Source organism: Microcebus murinus, chromosome 28 (genome assembly GCF_040939455.1).
Source record: "Microcebus murinus isolate Inina chromosome 28, M.murinus_Inina_mat1.0, whole genome shotgun sequence".
Taxonomy (NCBI): Eukaryota; Metazoa; Chordata; class Mammalia; order Primates; family Cheirogaleidae; genus Microcebus; species Microcebus murinus.
Window position 1 is genome coordinate 3,797,597 of NC_134131.1, and position 22,823 is coordinate 3,820,419.

General features: G+C 40.1%; 1 protein-coding gene across 10 annotated transcripts in view; it reads right to left on the reverse strand.

The window, feature by feature from the left end:
• The window catches only part of FOXP1 (forkhead box P1), a 706,173-nt gene that overhangs the window by 327,612 nt on the left and 355,738 nt on the right, over positions 1–22,823 (reverse strand). For 9 of the 10 annotated variants that reach the window (XM_075998545.1, XM_075998535.1, XM_075998540.1 and 6 more), the window contains one exon: positions 12,040–12,104. The exons of the other annotated variant lie outside the window; for it this stretch is intronic. The gene's annotated coding sequence lies outside the window, so the exon portion shown is untranslated. The remainder of the gene's footprint in view (positions 1–12,039; positions 12,105–22,823) is intronic. 10 annotated transcript variants of the gene reach the window in all.

A 22,823-nucleotide genomic window follows, 5' to 3' on the forward strand; every position in this document is an offset into this window, starting at 1 on the left:
CTAGAATCAATCGGCACGTGCCTCAAAAACAGTAAGAAACTCGCATGGTTATCCTTTTACTTACCCCCAGCTCTTGGCAAAACACACGTCCCATATCACGTATTCATTTGTATGAACCAATCACATAAGGATAGACACCTAAATCCTCATGCTACACAAAACTCAACTGCTCAAAAAATGCATGGTTGACAACCAGCAGGAGAATTCTAACTTCATACCCATCTTCATCAAATAGCCTTATTAAAAAAAAAAATTCAGGCTTTAGAAGGAGGACAGAGACAGAGGGAGAGGGAACAAGGAAGAAAGAGAAGGAGGGAAGGAAAAGGGAGGGTAAAAAGTAGGCATTTTATGATATGAACATTTTTCAGATATTTAATAGTTTGAAACACTTGTAAATTCCCTTAACGTAGCTCAGACAAGGAGCGAACAAAGGACATGAAACCCAACAAAGGGCTGTCTACGTGAAAAAACACACTTTGGTTTGCATTAGGTCTATTTTTTCCAACGGTCAAGTTCGTACTGGTCAAATTTTATCATTTCCACTTATTTTTGGCATTACATCATAAAAAAGGAAGCAGAGAAGAAATACCGTGGGAGAGATGGGGACTGAGCCCCACCACAGTGGGCTGGTATGTCACCTTCCTTTTCTGCCTATATCACTTTCATCTTGAGAAAATTCCAAGGAACGGACAGGAGACGTATCCTGCTCCTTGGTCCTGAATCTGCACATCTGATAATAAAGTCACGTGTTGCTCTACGGCAGGGATACATCCTAAGACATGTGTCTTCGGGCGATTTCAACATCATGCCAACATCAGCGTGTACTTACACATGCTAGATGGTATGTATATTTTCATTTATATATATATATAAATGAAATATATATATATGAATGAAATATATATATAAATTTATATATATAAATATATAAAAATATATATATATATTATGTACATATTCATTTATATTTTTTTCATATGGAAAACCAAATATGCCAGCACCTGAATATCATGTCCCCTACTTGATCAACAATGCCAATATCAACTGCCATGTATCAGGTTTCTTTACAATACTATGTGAGACCTTATAAGCTTACAGGACCACCGTACATGCAAGTCCATCACTGACCAAAACAGCACTATGTGGCAAGTGACTATACTTCACTGAGTGGCCATCTGGAGATTTTAGAACTAGATGGCTTAACCACTACCAAGGAAAGAGTGGTTCCCCCCACCCCGCCCCCATTATACAGCTCAATTTTAAACATAGTGAACTTCAATATTACATAATATATTATGTAATATAATAATTATTATTATATTATTATACACAATAAATAAAACAGTGAAACTCAATAAAGATTTGTCGTCTAATCAATTGATGACTGTATCGCTAAGGTATGGCAAACAAGAGCACATGAATTTTAGCCTCTAAAACTGTTAAGTACTTTTTAATTTTGCAAGGTTAATCTGAATGAAACTCAACCAAAGCAGATTTTGGAGATACAGCTATAAACAAATTAAATTAATGGCTTGCTCTGGGGCAAGGGAACGACTCATGGTCGGAATAAATAAAACAATGAAAATATGAATCGATTTCCCTTGCTAGGATACGAAGTTCCAGTTCCTATCTCACAGCTGCGAGTCAAGTTGAGGAAGTGGGGGGGAAAAAAAATCAAGAGAGAATTCAGATCAGAAAAGAAAACTGCCCAGGAATTTAATAGCTAGAACTGTTGTCATCAAAGTTGATACAAACTGTACCTCGTGCTATCACAGAAAACACATGCAACTCAGAGCCAAGGAATGACTTCAGGTGCCTAGAATTCATTTTCATATTATTTAAAAGTAGAGGCAGAAACTAGGTGGTAGCCTAAAATCACAACATCCTTTATAAAATTCATTCGAGGGACTGAGTTATCTCGACATGTCCAGCATAGACACAGTTGTAACCATGAGCAAGTGGAAGAAATTCCCAGCGTTGCAGGAATAGACAACTCAACAATGATAGACACCAAGGAGCTTTAAAAATAAGATCGAGATATAGCAAGTAATAACTTGGGAAAATACTTATGATATTTCTAAGGACAAAGCAGGAAACAAAAATAGCATGCATAGTACAAGTACATATATTAATAGACAAATCTCTCTACAAAGAATAATGGCAAGATACAGATAAAAGGATGAATTGTTGAAGTGAGCCCACTGGTGAAATTTTTTTCTTCCTATATTTCAGGTTTTCCTAAATTTCTTTTAATGACGTTTTATAACGAAAAAAAAAAAAACTCAAAATAAGCAGCACATTGACAATCATCCACAAAGAGAAAATATTCTTCATTCAGCACCATCGTAACAGTGTTTAGTGTCCAAACATAGACAAATACATGTTTTTTGTTATTTTGCCTACCATTTCCTGGATGCTTGAGGATTTGGGGCTGACCTAGATGTCTTGAAAAACGTTCAACAGTGTTCCAGAATTTTTGAATAAGCCAGAATCTTTGATGTTCTTAGGTAGTCTGAAAGGTGGATGAACCCATCAATGACTGCCTGTATTCGTGTAAGGTACAGGTGACAGGCAGGCATGTGGCTCAGGCTCAAACTAGTACTTTACTAATCTAGAGACTAGGTTAACCACACCAAGCTACGATATACTTTAGATGGCTAAAATCGACATGTTCTAAGTTGGAGCTGTAAATATTAATTAATACGTCCTGCTTTTCTTCCTGCCTTTTATTTAACCCCTGCATCTCCAAACCCTTGGATTACAGGATGGGGCAAGAGGAACAGAATGTCCAGGATTCTTTTGTTAGTCTCTGGTCACTGGGTCACTGGTTAGTCTGGTCACTCTGGTCACTGGTTAGTCTCTGGGCTGTACTGTGACCCAAATGTCACAGAACTGAGGCTGCAAGAGGTGGGGGCAACTACGGTGACCTTAACACAAACGAGAATGCTGACCAGGTACCATGCCCGGAAAAATAATTCAACCCACCAAAGTTCAGTAACCAGGCTGGTAGTTATACGAAGCCAGTATATATTATGGCAGTGAGATTTAAACATTTTTGACTGTTATTAAGGTGACTTATTACGGTTATTAAGGCTATTAAGTCATCAGTGACTTCCATGTTGACGAGGCCAATGGTCACTTTGTCATGACCTTTCTTGACCTCTTAGCAGCATCTGATACAACTGACAGCTCTCTCCTCCTCTAGGCCCTTTCCTCAATGAGCTTCTGCTTCACCACAACCTCGGAATTTTCTGCCCCATCTTTGACCCCTTTTTCTCAGTGTCCTGTGATCAAACCTCTTAACGCCGTTAGCTTCAGACCCCAGACCCTGTGGTCCTTCCTTTTCTTCTCCACCTACACCACGACTCCCTAGGTGAGCTCAACTTTATATATCACTCGTGCTCTTATAAGTCCTCAAATTGTAGACCGAGCTAGGACATTTCCAGAAGGACATATCCAATGCCCACGCCCCTTCTCAAGCTGCGTGATCAATGAACAGCTCAACAAACAGTCCCGTGTCTACTGCTGTCCTGGTCTCCCACCATCCTCTCTGTTTCAGCAATGGCAGCTCCCAAAGCTTAGTCTTCTATCTGACTCCTCTCTTTCTGCCCATAAGCAATCCATAAGTGAAGCCTGTTGATAACACCCCATCATTCAAGATAAAAATCTTGGAGCCATCCTTGACACAACTCATTTATTTATTTTTTAGAGACAAGGTCTCATTCTGTCACTCAGGCTGGAGTGCAGCTTTGCAATCACAGCTCACTGCAACCTCGAACTCCTGGGCTCATGTGATCCTCCTCCTGCCCCAGCCTCCTGAGTAGCTGGGACGACAGGTGAGCATCACCATAACCAGCTAATTTTTAAATTTTTTGTAGAGTTGGGGTCTGGCTATGTCGCCCAGGCTGGTCTCAAACTCCTGGCCTCAAGCGATCGATCCTCCTGCCTTGGCCTCCCAAAGTGCTGGGATTATGTAAGTATGAGCCAACAACCCCAGCCCTTGATGCAATTCTTTCAAACTCTCCATTTATTCCCTTAGGAAATTCTTTGGCTTGACCTGAAATAAATTCCAAATTCAACAATTTCTCACCATCCTGATGCTGGTCATCATGATATCTCACCGGGATTATTACAGTGGCCTCCTAACAGGACTCCCTGCCTATGGCCTCATCCACCCACAGTCTATTTCCAGACAGCTTCTAGAATGATCCGTTTAAAAATAAAGCATGAGTCAGCTCTCACCCTCCCTCAAATTCCTTCAACAGCTCCCTGCTTCACTAAGACTACACGGATGCCCTGTTTCTGCCTGGCCACGTTATATTTTGACCTTGTCTCCTACTATAGGTTGAGTAGCCCTAATCTAAAAACCCAAAACATTCCAAAATCTGAAACTTTGTGAGCATCCATCCACATGATGCTCAAAAGAGATGCTCATTGGAGCATTTCAGATTTTGGATTTTTGGATTAGGGATGCTTAACCAGAAATGCAACTACTCCAAAATGTGAAAAATTCCAAAATCTGAAACGCCCTGGTCCCAACCATTTTGGATAAGAAATACTCAACCAGTAATCTCCCCCCTGGCGACACTGCTTTGCCTATACTCACCGACTTGTTCTCTTTAGAACATGCCAAGTCTCTGCTCAACCACCATCTGCTTTGTAGTGGGAATGACCTGACCACCCTCTTCCCAGTGGCAACCCCTTCCCTCTGACAATCTGACCTCCCTTACACTATATTTTCTTGTTAGCACTTGTCACCATGTCTTTATTTATCATGCTTCCCTGCCTGTCGCCAACCCCTAAAGCAAAGAGCAGAGGGCTTGGGAGCTGTGAGTAATTTATTTAAGTCACTGTTATCCCCAATAATCATTTCAACACGTAAACAATAAAGAAAAATTTTTCAAACATTTCATGTTCTTTTTTCCCATATAAAGGTTTCAAACTACTTTGTGGATTTTCCACTTACAGCTCATCTAAGTTCAGGCTGACTGCATTTCGAGTGCTCAACAGCCACAGGGGGCTAGTGCTTCCACACGAGACAGTGCGGGTCAAGCACGACGCCTGGCTCATAGCAGACACTTCATAAAGATGTGGACAATGAACAAATGAAGGAATAAATTCAACCCGCAGAAAGAATTATTTCACATGGCAAAGACAGTACTGTTATGTTTAAAAAGTTTCATTACATAACATCATAAGAACCTCACCTACATGTGATACATTCTGATTTTTAAAAAGTCTATTCTATTGTATCCTCATTCCATTTTATTTACTTATTTATTTTAGAGACAAGGTCTCCCTCTGTGGCCCAGGCTGGAATGCAGTGCTACGATCACGGCTCACTGCCACCTCGAACTCCTGGCCTCAAAGCGATCCTCTTGCCTCAGCCTCCCAAAGTGTTGGGATTACAGGCATGAGCCACTGCACTGCCTGCTTATTCTATGTTTAAAAAGTCTTGGGTACGGCTTACTGAACTGAGTCTCTAACCCACAAATTGGTCCTAATACCCACTTAGGAAATCACTGGTCTAAATAAACCTTAAATGAATATATTTTAGGGTACTCCTCTGGCCTCCAGAGACTGCACAGGCCCTTTGAAAAAGAAACAGCCCAGCTTCCAGATGGATTATGGAGGGAAGGGTGAGCATTTACGCCATGCCCCAGCCATGGACTGCAATCATCAATGTCCATCCAAGCAATGGGAGGCTTTTTTTTCTTTTTTAATTAAAGGTTAATTTTTAAAAATTTATCACACTGTCAGGCAATTAACAAAACATCTAATTATCTTTAATTGTATCTTACCATCCATGCTAACACACAAAAATCAAGGGAAAAATCTGCATGACATTCACACACACACACAGTGAATTCGAATAGAGCGGAGAGACTTCGTGTATTTCATTTTTTTTCTCCCACGCTCCATGCAAAATCCAGATCAATGACAAGAGAGGAAACTGACACGATTGCTTTGTAGTATATTCACAAAGTCTCATTCGCCAGCAGTCACCTAAAAAGACACCCACGAGCTTCGAATCCAAACCCAGCCCTGGGTAGAAGTTGTCACCACGGCATCAACTTTTAAAATGGATTCAGAAAATGAGGACTCTGTCTTCAACACACTATTTGCTCCTTTGAGGTCCTGGATGTCACAATACACTGCAGAGGGGTGTCCTTCAGGCTAGCACGGATGGCCTGCCCTCTATGGGGTTTTGTTTCATCCAGTAAGGCTTCGAGTTTCTCTCTGAGGTTTTTACCAAAGAAGGCTACACTTCCTGCATCTCTGGTTTAGTTGCCACCTAACGGGAGGGAGGACTTCTTCCCAAGATGCTCAAGATCAACAACAGTTGGGATAGCTGTGTCTTTGGTCAAATGGAACAGCAAAAACATTTTTTTTTTTTTTTTGTTTAAGGTGGATGTAGTGGTGTGTGTCCGACTCTCTCAGTTCATCCAGACAGTGACAGGGGAGGAGTTGGACACCGCCCAAGTGTGGCTTGTCGGCACCTGGGTAGAGCCACTGTGCCCCAGCCCGCGCGACACAGCGACAGCCCATCCCCCAAGGAAAAAAAGAAGCTGGACAAAAGCATTTGTTATTTGGCTTTGCATTTCTGATCGTTCCCTGAGCAAAATATGGGCTACTTGATCACGGCTGCAAATATTTTCTTTACCGCTGAATATGCCTTCGTGTACATTTCAACAAGTGACTTCTGCTTGAAAACCAACTCTATTGAGCATATTTCTCTAGAAATCAATATTTAAAAAAATTTTTTTTTCCTTTAAAAACTAACATTCAAAAGAGACAGCTCTTGTTTACAGAGTAACTTAGTTTAGCATTATGGCTAACAATGTTTAAAAACAGCTAACTTAAAATGCAAACATTTAAATTCTGAAGTTTAACCGTTGAGACGCTACCCCGGTCTACGGAACGAAAAAACAGTCATCTTTTCCCCCAATTCTATTCCTTGTAAGAATATTTCAGGCAGCTATTCTGTGGGATCCAGGAGTAAGAACTTATGAGGTTTTAAGACAGTTTAAAATTTTAAATGCCTTGGATGAACCTTGAAAACATTATGCTAATATTCAAAATTCAAGGGAAATCTACATGAAAGAAGCCAGCCACAAAAGACCACATATTGTATGATTCTTTTTTTGTGTGTGAGTGAGAAATACCCAAAGTAGGTAAATCTATACAGACAGAAAGTAGATTAGTTGTTGCCAGGGGCTGGGTGGAGGGGAGAGTTCAGAGTGACTGCTAATAGGTACTGGAGTCTCTTTCTTGGGTGATGAAATATTCTAAAATAAGACGAGTTGGTTTCATGAACACAAAAACCACTGAAAAGTAAGTATACTCTAAAATGGGTCAATCGTATTGTGTGCGAATTGCTTCTCAATCAAGCTGTTAACCCAAAATTAACATGCCTGGTAACATTCACAAGGGCATACAAATACAAGGAAGTCAGGTTAATCTCACATAGCTTTCATGATGCTAAGGTATAGGATTCCCAACACACTCATAATTAGAACGCCTTTTCGTAGCAAGCCATATTTGTTCTTCCTAACACTCCTCACCATCATTATTCACCTATGAACTCCCCTCTGGAATAGAAACTGCGTGAGGGCAGAGACCATGTTCTTACATGGTTGCTGTGATTCTAGCACCTAGTCCAGGACTATCAATAAGTATGAATAACTGCAGCAAGAATTAACGTAGGTGTGCATGCGTGCACATTTATGGGTATGGAGGAATGAATGGAATGGACTGGACTGGGGCGATTTAACCAATCAAGTACTTCTGTTCTAATTGTCCCCTTAAATCTGTTCTCCAATTCCTCCCAGGCTCCTGGCCACCAGGCAGAGACATTTCCCAGCAGCCCTTGAAGCTTGTTTGGGGGCCAGATGACCATAATCTCACCAATGAAATGTCAACGGGTGGAATGTGTACAATATGTCACTGTTTTCCTTAAACAGAAGACTGCTTGCTTTGGGCTTCTCCACAATGTGGCTGCTCCCACTATACACATAAGGACAAAGCCCCAGGGAAGGAGAGAGCAGATGAAAAGGACTGGGCCAGCCAACCTAGACCGGCCAGACTGTTTTATGATGCAGAAGTAAATTTTTGTTTTATTTAAGCCATCGTGTGTTGGGATCTATCAGCCCAGTCTTCACTGCTGCTGCTACAACCCAGGCATGGCTGTACAATGTGCCTGGTGACAGTGGGCAGGGCGCATTCCAATGCCCAACTGGACCGACTGATGGTATTCTGGCCAGCGTGGTCATCTCGTAACTCAAGGAAGACCCTCTTAACAAAGTGTCTTCCTAACAACTTCCCTAACAAACAGTCACATGATTCGAATGCTGAATACTCTAGAAAGGTCATTTTGAATGGGCTTAGCTAGAAATTGTTGTTGTCATTAAATAAATATTTAGAGCCCCGAAATATACACTTCAAAGGAACCAATGAATACGTTTCAAAGAGCTGAAGAGCATCTTAGCTTTCCTTTGAACCAAGAAATAATTGATAACATGTAAGACACAATGAGTAGTCATCTGTGAGGACCCATGATGGTTCCTTTATCTAACAAAACAGCTCAAATAATTGGGGATGGGTGGGAAAAAAACTGCAACGATTGCAAGTCCTTTTAGATTGTTTTCTAATTTCTCTCAAATAAGTTGACTATTAAAAAAAAAAAAAAACAACCCAACGTGTCCAATGTGAAGCTTAAAGATGCCTGATGTTTAAAAGTAACTATTTAATTGTAATCTGTATGGGCTTAATGATTATCTTCAACCCTCGATGCCATTCAGAATCGAATACAAAATGACGAATTTTACAAATTGGATTTGAACTTTTAAGCACGATGCATGCAGTTATAAACTGCAAATGGTGAGGGGAAGCAGACACGAATGCCACATAAACATAGACATCAAACCAAGGAAGCCATAATAGAATGACGTTCCTGTACCTGTGACCAGAGCAAGTTCTCCTTTTAATTTCTGTTTTGACATTCCAGATGATCTTGGGAAAGTTACCTACCAGTTACAGGGCCATTTTCCCAGTCCATAAAGTGGGGATTATAATAATTGGCAGCTACCTCTTAGGAAACTCCAGCAACCAGACCCATTTTGTAAAACATTCATATCTACTTGGAAGAAAAGTGTCATACCACTACCAAGGATGATGGCTGTTATTTATGATTCTTCAGATGTTTTAATCTGAATTCTAAAAATGGCTTCATCTGGTTTTCTGAATTTGCCTGGCCGATTTTATATATGCAACCAGTTGTTTCCATAGTACCTGTGCAGGGATATTTATGTGCATCTACTCTGTTAATGATTGCCAGATTTCAAATCTGGGGCATGGTATTTACTGAGACGCTCCAGGCATCTGAAATCTACATTGTCCTTAATAGTGCGAAAGATGGGGCTGGTTTTTTGCCCACTACTGGGCAACAAGATCTTCTCTTTGTTTAAGGCATTGTGTCAGGAAGAAACACCAACCAACTACACTGGTTTTAACATCTTCTATTTCATACTTCTAAGCAAACCTTTCACTCCTTTCCTATGTAAGAGATCAAGATATATACAAATTAGTTTCTGAAAGATTTCTGAAGGTAAAAATTGCATACAACTAATTACTTGAGTCTATATACCCTAATTTATTTCTCCCCAAAATCTAAAGAGTCCAAACATAGATGGAATGGATACTGTAACAGAAAAAAAAAAAAAAAAAAAAAAAGGCTAAGTAATCAAATGTTCACTGAGGATAGGAAAACTGAAGACTATGTGTATAAGGAACAAAAAAGACAACAAAAACAGTTGAAATTAAAAAAAACCACAGAGACTGAGCAAAAACTCCTACTCTGAGCTTCCTGCCAGGCAAGTCAAAGAGAAAAACTATATGGATTTGTGACTTGGCTTTCCTCCTGTCATGAAAGGAGGTCATCAGGAAGACAAAATGTTTTTATGAAGCAGAAATTCTACAAGGGAGAGGGTCTTATTTGCAGGATATTGAATAATAGATCATGCACTTGATAGTGATTATAAAAAAAGCTTTTTTTTTTTTTAAACACAGACTATCGCAGCAAACGCTAATGACAAATTCCTGGAAACCTTTTTTTCCTAAATTTTCCCTTGGCTTATGATGTTTTTTAACTTTGAACAGTATCACAGAATTTTAGGGGAAAAAAATCACATTTCCATTTTCAGGCAACAGGTATAAGCATGGACATCATAAAGATATCAAGCCGGAAGGAAAAATAATTCATCATTACATATGATTATAAAGAAATCAATGAAAACCTGTCAATGAAGCTCTTCTTTGGAGCTGTATGGATAAGGCAACTCTCAAGCTAGAGTTTTCATCTTTTCCCAATTTTTCAGCTTTGTTTAATTACAATTTTTAGCTTCTGCTAACAGCACAAGGGCAGTTGAACACTTGGCACGACTTGGCACGAGGAGCCTCTTGGATTGAGATCACTCTGAGCAATCAGAGACCAGGAGACTGGAAATTACAGCCCAACTAAGTAGCTGCAACAGACACTGAATGGCCCCCAAAGCAGGCAGTAGAAAATGTTATCGAGTCCTGATACAGACTAACCCCTTCCTTTTCAAATTTGGAAAACTGAGCCCCTGCAAAGGAAAGCACTTTGCCAAAAGTCTTGCCGTGACTCAATTATCCCAACTGCTGGCTGGGATCAACCCCTTCCGCTACCAAACATCTGAAAGGTCCGTCTACTTTGGAGAACAGTTAGGTACATTCTGCAAAGGTTTGACTTAAACGACATAGATGGCAAAATGAGGCAAAGTCTGATTTCTCTCACCTAAACTACATGTGCCAGAATGCAACTATAATGGTCATGCTGGAAACTCAGACTTGTGGGGGAAAGGGGGAAAGGGCATTTATTGAAACCTTAAAATCTGTACCCCCATAATATGCTGAAATAAAAAAAAAAACAAATCCACATCCTTTATAATGTATTCTAGAACCCCCAAACCCTAGGTGAGTTAAAAACAAAATCGATCAAAGAATCTTCACATTATGCAAGTTCTGCAAAGAGCTTTGTTCAACTAAAGAGTAAGAATCCTGTATCTTACAAATACATAAACTTTAATTTAATAAAATCTGAGCAAAGGCTTTGCTTTACCATGCTGGCACATAACCTGTTTTTAAATAGACACAAATCTACTAAATCAAATGGAACTATTACCGGCCAAAAATCAAAAATGAAACGAAGACTCGAAAAACATTCACACATCAAAATGATCTGGCAGGATTATCTTCTGCGAGCTGATGATCACAGCCCTTATCAGGGAGAGATTTTTGAAATCGAGTAAATATGTAGCCTCTCTAACCATTTTAACCAGGGTTCTTTTTCATTCTCCCTCCCAAAAGTGAATTTGAGAAAATTCAATTTGGCTTTAATTCATTAAGCGACATTAGTCTCTCTGAAAACTTCTAATTTTAAAATCAAGTACTCATTTGATTTTCAAGCAAGGTCAAGAGAACAAGGCAGCCCAGTGCTGACATTACAGGGACATGCCCCACACTGCTCAGCAGTGACATCAACGTGGCATGTTGCTATGGTGCCTGACTGTTAATTTCTGAAAGAAGGTGATTATAAAGCCGCCAAATGAACATCAATTGGATAACACCACTTTAGCACACAACACTGACATGCGTTACTCTTGTCTGCACCAATTTTATGAATCACCACTTTTGTGATGTGAATATTCCTTTCTAACTTTAAACCTACCACCACGTCAACAAGCAAGAAAAAAAAAAAAAAAGAATAAAAGGAAGTTCAACTTCAACAAACAGAGGAAAGTTTGATAATATTTGGGGGGAAAAAAGGAAATCTGTGGACCATTTCTTAAGAGCAACCTTTTCCTTTTAGGGTCTCCAAAAATATGCTACAGACATGCTTACACGCGAATAAACACTCGTATATTTGACAAATACAGATCGAAATTAACAGAATTAAAATGCCTAGAAGGCAACAGATAGAGCCTTAGATATACTTCTACTAAGCACATTTGCATTTACCTTTTTTGGCTTCTGTAAAACAATCTTCAGTTATAGTCACCTCAAAAGGTCACGTCTTATAAGCCCTGAGAACAAAAGAGAACATCAAAATCTGAATGTCAAGAAGTAGCAACCACCTCTGCCTGGGATAGACACAAGCAAAACAACAAAGGAACTCAATTATGTATAATGGCAAATGACTTTCAGAATTAATAAAATCAAGTCCCAAGATCTCTACTTAACTGGACCACACTTCCAAGCTCTTCAAGACAACATCATCGACTTGGATGGGAAAAGTCAAAGTGAAACATTTCAGATTTTGTGTCTGAACTTTTTCTCATCTTGTCTATCAATTCATTTTCATGCAGAATAATAAGTGACTCACAGGCCTTTGTTTTTGGAAACCAGACTGCTACTCGAACGTGTCTCTGTTTGGTTAATACCCACAACAGCTCTCATTTCATTAAAGCAGAGGCTTATTTTTTTCCCCCCTTCGGAAGAGAGTTGGTTCTTGTAGACAAGATGCTTTCTGCCACTTTAAGACCTTTCAAAATGAATAAAAAAGCACCACAATTTTCAGTTTGGGGAGGCGTGGGGGGTTAATTGCTGGTGAAAGCTGCTCACAGAATGTTTTTCACTTAGCATCTCCCTCCCAGATCTACTAAGTTAAATAAAAACGGGTCGTGTCGGATGAAATAAACGATTGAAATCAACCTTCCTAAAACACAAAGCAGCCATGGAATGAACACATTTTCCCCTGCACAAGTACTCCTGCATCTGCAAAGTCCCTTATGCAAAACAGTGTGCAATCCTTTAAGAAACATCACAAGCTGCCTCTTTCTGCCCATGTAACTGGGATCCAACATATGGCACAAGTGAAAAGAAAAACATTTGTTTATTAATTTAGATCAAATTACCAAGAGGGTACAGGATCCATTCTACATCCATTGACCAAATGCTCAGATAATTTTTTTTTTTTTAAGATGGTGAAATCGTATCATTTTACTAAAAAATGTTAATATCCTTTTGCTCACTCTCCAGGACAATATGTAATGAAGCGGTTTTAATTTTATATAAATACACCCCTGCTTTCTCCCTCTGCTGCCGGGCCCTGCCCGCACGTGGCAAGGCAAACAAACACCATGGAGAAGACTGCAAATCTGATTTCACCGGGGCTGAAATTCTGAAAGTGGCACTTTGGTGTATACTGTATCTTTGAGGAATTGATCGGGGGCCAATTTATGACATTTCCGCAAGCAAGTGTATGCAGATTCTTGCCATTAAGACTGGAAAAAAAAAAAAAAAAAAGATGCAGGCTCTGAGTAAAATCGTCATTTTCATGTTTACTGTAAGAGGAAACTGGAGGTTTTTCACCATAAATGTTCGCCATTTGGGTGGGGGAAAACCCTAAGTCCTGGGACTTCAAATTACTATTTTGCAGTCTTGCCTTAAAACCTTTTTGTTTTTACACAAAACAATTCAAACTGAAAATGAAAATCATGTGCTTTTACTGCTGATGTATGTCCGCAGGACTGGTTCCTCCAGCGGTGAGAACTGTTTCAGAAAGGAAAATAGCAGGGATGGGCCGGGTCCTCAAGGTAAAAACAGAGGTCTTGCTAAGCGGCCCCCACGCTACACAAATCAGAGCTCAGTGGATACACGGTGCAGCAGTATCTTAACACACTAGAAATTTCTACCTCCACCACTCATCAAATCTTAAATGTAAAGCGAGTGAACTCTGGCAAACCCTACTCAATTCAAAGCAAGAAGGCCCCTTTCTCCCTCCTTTTTACCCGAGAGATTCTCCAATACATACACTCTAAACTAATTTATATGTTTATCTATTGGGCTGTGTCTATTTTTGCATGTTTGGCAGTCAGACCTATAGTATTAGACTTTGCAATGCAGATGAGATTTGCTATCATATAAGGGCTGGCAAACAACTGGACCTCATTAAAATTTAATTTTTTTTTTTTTTTAAACTGCTGAAAATGCCTACTTTGAATAAAGTTCTGTCCAGTGCCGCATTCAAACCTGCAGAATGTTTTTCAGGTAAGCAAAATAGGTCTATTTCTCCACTCGCCTATCCGTACGGTGTGCGCATATAAGTGAACACAGAGCAAGCATAGAAGCTGGTTCACCCTCAGATTTTACCAGTGTGATTTTTTTTCCCCTTGGGGGGTGGGAGAAGAATTAATAACAAAATTAGACAATTGACCCTCAACTTACAAAGAGCAATACAAAATTGGCTACATTTAATTTTCACTTACACATAAAAAATCTGCAATGACATATAGTCTGTATTTTCCTCCATTTTGAAGCTCCATCAATTTTAATGCACATTTGGCCACTCGTTCATTTATTTCTCTTGATTTTAGTTTTGAGAAAAGTACACATCAGCAAAGGAATCTAAGATATTTTTCCAGTTTTGCTGAGAAAAAGATTAATAGTTCAACAGCTGTTTGCCATCATGCTAAATTAAATGAAATGTGTCAATATAATAGACAAGAAAATTAGGGGGTAGTATGGAAGCCCTAGTCTGCATCATTACTAGCTTAGAAGAATCAGAAATCAACAACTAGGAGAAAAATCTGCATTTTTTTCCCCCAAAGCATAAAACTTCTGTTTCCAGAGCTATATTTACTATTTTTTTTAAACAACCACTTTTATTTCTCAAATATCCCTATTATTTACCTGTATGTTTACTGGCAGTATGAGTGCCAAGACTAAAATTAAATGATTACATAAAGCTTTTAAGTATTTAAAAAAATATATAAAAGAAATATATTCCTCTCCAGCCCACTTGTCTTCTTTTAAAAACTGCTGTCTTCATACAAATTGCATTTTTTCCCTCTTTTTCTTTCTTTTTTAAGTTTCCTATTGGTTTTAGGTTTATAGAAGTGAGCCAAAGATACAGTAAACGAATTCTTTTCCCTGTGGTTATTCACAGTTAAGATCCTGTGAACACCAGAACTGTATCTTTGGCTCACTTTGCTATTGACTGCAACAGTCTCATCTACCTCAAGGGACACGATGGCCACAAAAGCCATGACCAAGATACCCAATTTTAGCTTCCACCTCTAGAGTGAGAAACTTCATGTGCTTTCCCCTCTCCCCCAGAAATTAGGAATTTCACTCTGCAGAACTCTTACGTTATTACCAATGTTTCAACGTTACACTTCCTATGAGTATATTTTGCCCTTAGTTTAATCTACGTGACACGCAATACACCTGGTGCCACTAGGATGTCCTACTTGGAACCGAGCTGCAGGTGAGCGTGAAGGTGTGACCTCATTTTACAAGACTGAAAATGAACAATATAAGGCTCTATTTTTTTCCCCCCCGTTTAGAATATTTCCTCCTTTTCTTTCTTGGCAGCTAAAACAAATGATCTTCATCAGGATTCCTGCATGGTATTTTATTTTACACAGTGATGTTAAAAGCGACTGTGAAGGGTGGCCAACATATTTCATGTCAATCTCAGTAGGCTGAGACCTACTGTGTGCTGGTTCTTACTAAAGATGCAAAGAGGAGCAGTGTGAGCCCCAGGCCCACGATGAGGGAAGGGGGCAATTAGTAGGTCTATGACTAAAGGGCCCCTTCCAACTCTTAAGTGTAGAAGGAACACAGTTCAAAGTTCCCATAACCCCGCATCCTCCAATCAAAGAGCCTGTACCGCATTTGCAAAAACAAGTCCAAATGGGCCAATTTCCAAGAGATGCCTGCTGCCTCTTTGAAGCAGTGAGTGAACCTCATCTTATAAGGGCTTTTATGTCTCATTCTTCAATGGTTTCTTAAAATAATAGAAGGGCATCGACGGATATGTGACTAGCTGAAAAAGCACAATACAAGGGTCACTTTAATTTTCTGTACTTAAAATAAGAAAATCTACTCGGGAATCAACCCCAAAGTTTTCTCTATGCCCTTATAAGCTTTGAATACTGAGTCAGGCCTGCAAAAAGGAAAAGGGGGGAGGAGGGAGGGAAAGAAGAAAAGAAAAGGAGGAAGAAAAGAAAAAGGGGAACAAAGAAGAAAAAAAAAGGGAGAGAGAGAAAACAGAGGGGGAGGGAAGAAAGGAAAAAAGGAAGGAAAGAAAGCAGAAAGAAAAGCAGCTGCCACTGTCTAGCCCGGCTCTCTGGGAGCGAAGGCCACCCTGGATGGTACCCGGGTTTGCTGCTTCACAAGAATGACACCTTTCTTTTACTTGTCCCTGTCACAGCAATGAGCCACCCTGGATCCATGACTTATTTTCCCAATGCCCCCTCCTCTCCCTGCAAGTCACATTTGACTTCTTTTCTCCTCATCCTCAGAGACTCTCCCCCCCCTCGAATCTTAGAGCCTGACTTTGGGGGTGTCCATTTCTAGGAGGCAAAAATCTAAAATCCTGTAAATGGAGGCACGTGGTAAAGGCAAGCGTGTCCTTGAAGTCACTTCAGCCTGGCAGCCCCCACTCACCACCCCCACGTGGGCCCATCTCCTTTGGAAAAAAAAAAGAAAAAAAATGACTCTCTCTCTTACCTTCCAGAAAAGTAAAAACCCTGGTCATGGTCATGTGAAAATATTTTATAGGTATCCTTTTAACAGCCTTTAATGTTGAAACCTAAAAACAATATTTGCTGTGTTCTCTTTGAAGCCCTAACAAAGCCTTTGTTTTAGATTCACCTTTAGTGCAATAAGAGTTAATAATCAAATCCATCCCAACCCCCACAAATGTTAAACAAAAAGATAAAAGAAATGCAAATAGCTATTGTCATGGAAAGTTAAAGTACCTGTCTGTATTTTTAAGTGAAAACTATTATCTCTATCAATCAAAATTTAAGAATACAATAGCGCTAATCACAGAAGGTACTCTGCCGGAGTTACTTTGCCTCATAAAAAAAAAAAAAAAAAGTATTTTTCCCCTTAAAAACCGAGTATAAAAGTCACATACTTACAATTAGATAGAGTATTTGTAATTTTATTATTAAAAACCTTCAGCAGCCTCACTGTTAATAAATGCTTCTAAGTCTCTAGACTGATTTGTACTCAGGAAGACCCAAGTCCCTACATATTTTAATAAGGTTGATGAAATTTTATTTAAATTCTCACAGTTTCCAACCTGCGGGGGAACAGCACACTCTTCTGTTGAAAAGAGTTACTCAGACAGAGGCAACAGTTAACTGGCAATGCAAACTCCTTCTTTGAGACCGTGGACACAGTTTCCCACACCCTGAAATATCTTTGCATAGGACGAATCTTCCCTGGGTGGTGGTTCACTCTTCTGAATTTGCAGCAACTCATTTTTAAAATAACACTCCACCCTCAAAAAGCAAGCAGAATACCCCCATCCTACCCCAGAATGATATGCATGTATATAGTACATGAATTTCTCCCGGAGTCCTTTTTTTTCTTTTTTGTAATTCACTTTTAAAAAAGACTGGATTAGCCCCCTGAATATGGTGCTTTCTAAAGACAGTGCAGGAACAAAAAATAGCAAGACCCCGGATAGTAAAACAAACAGCTCAAGATTAAAATTCCTAGAGCAAACAGTTAAGCCAGGATGCCATTATGCACACTGAGCCTGGATGATGTCTCCTCCACCGTGGGGCCAAGAGGCTGTCACTCCCCCCCCCAGCAAGATCAGGTTTCCTTCCCTCCTGCCCGCCTCTCTGAGCATCATGGCCAACATCTCTGGTGTGCTATTAATATCAATGAAGAGACGGTTCGGCTTGCACAGAAGAAAACCCTTCCTATGCAGGCACAGACCTTGGGGAGGACCCCGGGCCCGGGAAAAGCGACAACACAGCAGCAGAGTTTGTCTGCTTCCCTTCCAGTTTGCTCCTGCTCACCGTTGGAAGGCTTTTAGCAAACAATGGCAGCATTATCTGCAGGATAGTTACAAAACAGGATTTGTTAGGACAAAGAATAATAAAGCCTAGCCCTCCCCTCTCTCCCTTTTTTCTTTTTAATTCTGCCCCCCAGAGTCCCCAAGAGCCACCCTCTGCCAGTCCCCAACGCAACAGCCACGTTTCCTAAGAGGCACCTGCGCTTGTCTAATTCACCGCAGCAGCCAGAGAGTGACAACGGCCCAGGAAGCAGGACGGGCACCAGGGAGGCGACCAGAAAGAAGGGCAGCCAAGTCCCCTCTCGACATTAGGAAAATGAAACAAGAGTGTCAGCCTGGGCATTTCGTGCACACTTACCGGCTCATGGTGGGCAGGCGAAGCTTTGGGGCGGGAGAGGCGATTTTCACGCGACGGAAGAAAGTTGAGAGTTTTGCAAGGGAGAAAACTCCAGGCGCTGGGGGAAGCCGCGGGCTCCCAGGGCTCCCCGGCTGGCGGTGGCGTGAGGCAGGACTGGAGGTATGTGGGCTAAACACAACAAAAGCCACTGCTGCCTTACTCTAGATTAAATATGCAGGAAGAGGCCCCTTTGCATAAACACAAACACTCAGCAAATGAATAACTGGCTCAATCAGACGCCCGCTGTGCCTTCTACCTGTCCTAGCTCTGACAGGCGACACCAGCCTGTTCCAGGGGACAGGGCCAAACAGGAGACAGTTAAGTGTTATGTTGCTATAATAACAATTAAAATGAATTGCATTCATTAGTCATTAAGAACTCACTCTTGGAGGAATGGGGGGGGGCGATACGGTAGCTACAGCTACTCCAAAAAGAACTTGGGGTACACACACACCCCTACAGTTCTGCTGTGAGTTGCATTTAAATCTCTAGCATGCAATGAAAGTTTTAAAAAACAGTCACATTAAGTCACCATAATTTAAGGTCAGAGACAATACTTCTTATTTCTCTGCTTTGTCACATTATAAACTGATCCTTGTGAGTCTTTACCTACAGGAAGATCTGTTTTATATACCTATGTAAAATGTACATATAAAAATAGGTACACATATATGTGGCTATATGGGTGCATATATACTCACACATAATACACTCATGCATATCTAATAAAAGAGAATAAACCAAAAAGAAAAAAAATGCTACTTAACTACACTCTTTAGTTCGCTGATCAATAAAGGAAAATAATTTGAGTTTTCCAAAAATACACCCCAAATGCCTACGTTTCAAATGCCACCAATCTATGACCACTCATTTAAAGACATTACCCCTCTATTAGAAAGGATGCTTTTAACGGAGTGGCCCCAACCACTTATAATTTCAATTAAACAACATAATTACAGGCAACAATTTTCTCCATTTTGGCAGAAAATATGCCATACCCCAACATAATTTGTCCTTAGAACCCAGGAATTTAAGCAAGAGGGGGGAAAAAACATGCAGATGCTAGGAATTCACTTACTGCTTTTTCTCAGCTTATGGAGTTAACTCACAGTGACCTCTGACCCTGTGTTCCAGCCACATGTTGGTCTTAGTAACTTAATTATTTTTTAATAACTTTTGCAGTATTAAATGATTTCGATTGAAACATAAATAAGATTATGTTCTTCTTCTAATTACTAATGCCACACGGTACACTTCGGGGGCAATTCCAACATTGCTGTTCTGGAGGACGTGTCTATATTACTATTGCATTTGGACTGAAAACGGTAGGTCACACAGATCTTTCATAGCCTCTGAGAACGCATCACGATTATCCCAACAAAGGGAAATAAGGCGGTTTTCTATTGCAATAAAATAAAAGTTTTATTTTATTCACACGACACAGTTTTCCGCTCAAAATCATTCTGCTGAGAAAGTAAAAGATCACTGCCGAAAAGTTTAAAACAATTTTTTTTAAAAAAAAACAAACAAACCAAAAACTCATTTCAAATGCACGTTACAGCATAACATGGAGAAGAGAGAAACAAAATTAAAAAAAAAGATTGCCAAAGCCCCCCCCCCAAAATAAAACACAGGTTCTCTAAAAAGAGGTGCCCACAGAAACTAAAAATGCCAACTTCGTTCACTATTTCGCCTTGAGATGACCTTCCAAAATAAGGTGTTGGATAACTCGCTTCCATGGCCGATAGTGATCTAACCTTGATGCAAATAAACCATAGAACAAAATTTAATCAGTATATCACTGTGAAGAAGCCTTTGTCCATCCCAATGGAGCTTCTAATGACTGTTTTGGCAGTTCTGGGGGTAGTTATGTTTCCTACATCCATATCTCATACTGGTTGAGCAAGCTAATGGAAGTGCTGTTAGTGGAATCCAATATTAATGCCCTGTCTCGTGCAAAACCTGGATGCAACTGAATATATTATACGATTATAGGTAGTATCTAATTCCATAGGTATTAGATACTGTACTCCAGATTAATATTTTAATGAGGACAGCGAAATAAAGACAATGCTCCAGGTAAAGGACCCATGCATTGCGGCCCAGCTGAGCTCCTTGCTGGATTCAGGAGCAAAACGGGGACAGACGTAGGGACTGTGACAAAGATCTGCGCGCAAGCCTCAGATGCTGAGTGACACACACTGATGTACCGAGTCAAAGATGTCATCCCCACACAAGTGCCACTCGCTATATAAGCTGGAGAGAAAATGAAGGAGGGGTGGGGGGAAGTGGAGGGGGGGTCGTTGCAGTGAGACCTCCAGAAAATAAACAGGGTGTACAGTTTCAAAGGCTGCAGACACAGACATTTCATTGTTCAAGCCAATTATCAGTGGAAAATAATAACAACAGATGGATTGAGAGTCACTGACTTTTCATATGCACTTCATCTCGGCGGAACAGATGATGAAATGCGAGGAGCTATCTCAAAAAGGCAAAACATCTTTCAGTAAAAGAACTCTACAGTCCAGATGGGGACCTTCTAAGGCTGCTGATTATCTTCTTATAATGTTGTAAGATAGACTTACTGAAACATTTCAGGGACTGATCAGATACGATGCGTACAATGGCTTCATTATTGGAAAGAGTCGCCTCGGACTTGGGACTTAAAACCCGGCAGAGATTTTCAATAAGGGTGAGGGCTGCAAGTCTCCTGTTTTCTCCTCAGGGACTGCGGGTTCCAACTAAAACTGGAAATCTGTACACAACAGGAGAATAAACCATCGCCCAAGGATCCTAGCTGTTTGCTCTTCTCTCATGTGAGCAGAGGGGGGAAAAAAAGATGAACTGGAACTGTGAAAGGGACATGAAATTATTCTGAAGCATTCCATCATGATTGGGGGGTGAGGGGGTCAAAGCAATTCCTTATTAAAAAGCCTTTGGTGATAAAATATCATCCCTTATATGTCATTAGAACACCTTAAATATCCCTTGCTACTACTGGTAATGGCAAAATAGAATTTCCTTTTCAGTAGAAAATAAATATAAATTTCAATGTGGTACAATAATAGTCCTAATAAATGCCAACCAAAAAAACCCAGGCAAAACCCACCCACCCACTCTAACCCACCATCACTCAACTTACCACCAAGTTAGGCTCGTTGATAAAACGCAAGAGGCAAAACTACAGCCTGAGAACTTGCTGGAAGTAATGGAAAAAGTTAAATCTCTAATCAGGCCTCATTACTCCTGGAACAATGAATCTGTTCCATCCATCGGTCTACTTACCTATCTTGTCTCCTTCCATCCACCATCAAACCCCACATTCACAGTTCTGCAAAAAAATCTTTCCCCCATTTGACCATAAATTATGGTTGAAATCACTGCGGTGAGGAAAAAGAAAAACTGATCCTCCCACTATTTACTAACATACTCAACATTTAAAAAATATTTTTATGCACACGCTGTTGACTTCACAAGTTTATATCGTAAGTAAAAAAATAATAGTAATTTTTTTTTTCCCCCAAGCAAGGCTTTTCTTTCAAAGTACTCTGACAAAAGTAAATTCGTAGCAGAACACACAGGCACGAAGAAAATATCGCCGAGGGCAAAATTCTGCAACTGCTTTAAGAAGCAAACAAGAACACAAAAGACGTGTAATGCAACCATCTGGCTCTCCTCATACTGCATCGATGCCCCAACTCTATCTGCACCCCCTTAGCCAGCCCACACCGGTGCCACAAAACCAAATGGCTTCACTTATGTTTCCTGCACAGCGAGTTTACTCAATGCAGCTAGAACACAAAAGTTGATTTTTACACATACACTAGTATCTTTCACATTTTTTCCCCACTTCAATGGTTTTGTTGTCACTGCTACCTATTCACAGCGGGGCTTCTTTGAAAAACCACCAACAACCTCACGGTGACAAAGACGGTCTCATGTGGACATACACGTTCGGTTGCAAGAGAAGCCCCCCGTTCAAAACCCTCAATCTCTGCCATCTCGTGCATTAGACGTTGGACATATGGAAAAGAAATCCCAAATGTATTTCAATTAAAAACCTTTACTTTTTTCAAGGCACTAAATTGTGGGTTGCTGCCCTCACTTATTATTTGAAATAACTGCGCTCTTTTTTAATTGCCACTCTTATAAGTTATCACGTCCACTGGAACGTTTCCTTACTCAGCTCAGCCTACAAACATTTACTGAGCAACTACTGAGTTACTCTGCAGCTTGCTTAACAATAGACGGGTCAAAATCCATTATTTTCCTGTGTGCTAGTAAGGACCTGCTTGGTACATTAAACCAGAAACTCCACAGTTTCTAAAAAAACTCTTCCATATGTGGGTAGGTGGGTGCATTTTTGTTTACTTGTATACTTATTTTTGCAGGCACATATAATAGATATTTAAAAGTGATAGCATATTTGGAGGGATCCAATTGCTTTCAAACGGTGGAAACCTCTTATTTGGGTAAAAAAATCAATAAATCATCATAAATGCCTCTCATCAAGGGACAACAATTAAAAAAACTAGTAACGGAGGAAAAAGACCCTCACAGGCAAATGCTACTCCTTGCTTTTCT